Genomic DNA, 2,747 nt, shown 5'->3' with positions numbered 1-2,747 from the left:
TTCTTTGGGTTACTGCTGAGTACATGCAAATTTTAAGTCATTATAATTTTTCAATAAACCCATGAATTGATTTAAAATTTTGCAGGTAGCTTTTTAATAGTAATAGGAATTTATAATAGACATTGTTTAAGTGTATAGCCTATACATCCTTAAGCACTGCAATGTCACGAAAGATTTGCCAGATATTTGTTAGTATATCCGTCCAGAGTAAAAGAAGAGTTTCCTATTGAAAATGCGAGAAACGCATCGGACAAGATCCGGTGAATACGAAATTCCTCAGCTCATCACACACGAAGTACCAGATTACTGGCGAAAACAACTCGTTCACCGGAGAGAACAGGGGACTCCGATGACTGGAACCGAATGGCGCAACCAGCCGCGGTAAACAACGATGTTTAATTTTTCAATCGATCGGCCAAGGGAAACAACCGCAGAGAAAAGAACTGAGAAACCAAACGTGATCAATTTCATCTCCCCCGGATCGGCCGATTGTCCGATAGACAGTGCCACGAGAGAAAGAGACGAGCCGGGAGGACCGAGACCTTGCGATGCACCTGCTCTCAGGTGTACGTCCGCACCTTCCATCGGCGCGTGTAATGCATCTTTCATCTTCTCTCTCTATCGCCTCTTCATCCGTCTCCTTTCTCTTTAGTCCCGTGCTTTTTTCTCCGGATCGAATTTTATGCGCCCACAGAATGAATACCAACTAACGATTGACGATATTCATTTCTTCGTTAATCTGTCCTTTTCTTATCATTTCTCATGTTATATTCCAATTTTTATACTGAAGGTGATATTACTCCAATACAAATGTATGAATATGCCAGACCTAATTAGGAAACGTGATATCTTTCAAACATAAGGTAAGAAATAAAATAATGATCCGACGAAAACGATTAAGAACGAAATTATTCACGATTTATCAAAAGAATGCATTTAATGTAATTAAATATATCTGCAACTTTATCGATGCGAGTTTTTGTGAGCCTGGCCAGGTGCTCAGAATGATACTTTTCGCGTGGGCGAACTGCGGGTCGATGAAAGCTTACTTACTTACTGTTTACTTTACGGTGGACCTTTTACTCGAATGGACAAACGCTTTTACGAATTTTCTGAAACTGACTGGAATCACTGGAACAACGGGTCGACGTAAAATGAAAAATCTATGTCAAACAAAGCGGTGCGGAGTAGAAAGTATGCGCTGGACAATATAATGATCTTGTAAATTAAAAGCGTGACGAGTAGAAACTGGTTCATTAATATGTATGAATGTAACGCGCGGTTTTTTAATAACTCGCGCGATATTAAAACACGAGACGTGAAACGGTGAAACTCGTCGGTTCCTTCTGCCGCGGAAATCGTCTAGTTCTCACGAACTTTATGCCGTTTGCGCTAAGACTGGGTCCTAAGTGTAACCAGGCTAGAGAAGGCAATTAAGCAGGTATGCAAATGCAGTTTAATATTAGCTCTCAAGGAGGAACGTTCTAATTTTGGTGGAATATTTCATGCATATTCTGTCTTATTACCATAATCGTGCAATGTAAAATTATTCTAAATTCTATGCTCCTTAATCATTTAGTTTTTGGTACTTTATAAATTCCTACTTTTCTAATTTAAGGCATGACACTTGAAAGGAATAAAAATTTAACTATAGCAGAAAGTTTCAATGGGAATAACAGATCGACTGGTCGTACGAAAATGGAGTTCGCAATTAGTAATACAACACGTGACGGCATTCTGTCAAATTTCACGGCCGGTTTGATTGGTTAATTAACCAAACGGAGTTGCAATCGATTCACGATCTTATCCACACGTTTCCACGATCGTATTCACAGTACGTTTGCAACCTTTAGTGACAGGTGTCGGTGGCAAATAGTTTTGTTCGATTTATCGAACAACGAAGGCCACCGGTTCTTATCAAAGTGCATAAGTTTTATATTCGAGATTTTCAAGTAATTTTAAATAAATCTTGAAGCACAAATTTAGATGCAATTATTCTTTAGCATTGATATACCATATTGGCATTTACAATCTTAATAATTATTATCTGCGATATTAAAATCATTGGATTGTCCGGGGAATTTATGGAACGAGAATACATGAGTCCAAAAAAGACAAACTGATTTGAATTGATCTGATCATCGTTTGATGTCGACTGAGATGAGATTGCAATTAAAGAATGCATGCGTTTTTCAATTATAATTAATATTTTAAAAAATTGTAAATCGGGAGACGGAATCATTTGATACTGGCATCACTATAATTGCACTCTTATATAATTTCTAGTTTATCCCAGAGTATCAAATTTTACAACATTAACAGCATTCGGTACTTTATAGTTAATCTTTTTATACAATTAACTTTGACGCCGTGTCACTATCACCGAGTTTTTCGGTGTTAATTGAACATCCATTAAGTTCTCATTCGGCTGTTCATTGAACGAACGTCAAGTTACAAGTTCAACGCGCCTGTGAACGACGTTTTTCGCTTCGCATCTGATAACGATCTGCCGATAGTGATCTCGTTCGATGACACGGAGTAATATATTGCAGTCCTATGCTCCGTCCATTCGTCCTCCTGACAAATGTGTCTTGCCCGATGTTAATCAACCGGTAATCGGCCTGTAATCTTGATTCATGGAAAAGTAAAAAACTAGGCAAGTTTGAGATGCCTAGTATCTATACTGAATAGAATAAAATAATTTTATTACCTCCTTACAATATTGTATTCCATTACAAAATATTACA

This window comes from Ceratina calcarata, unplaced genomic scaffold, assembly GCF_001652005.2.
Source record: "Ceratina calcarata isolate Rehan_Ccalc_2016 unplaced genomic scaffold, ASM165200v1 scaffold297.2, whole genome shotgun sequence".
NCBI lineage: Eukaryota > Metazoa > Arthropoda > Insecta > Hymenoptera > Apidae > Ceratina > Ceratina calcarata.
The sequence above is the reverse complement of the archived record's forward strand: the minus strand, read 5'-3'. Positions refer to the sequence as shown.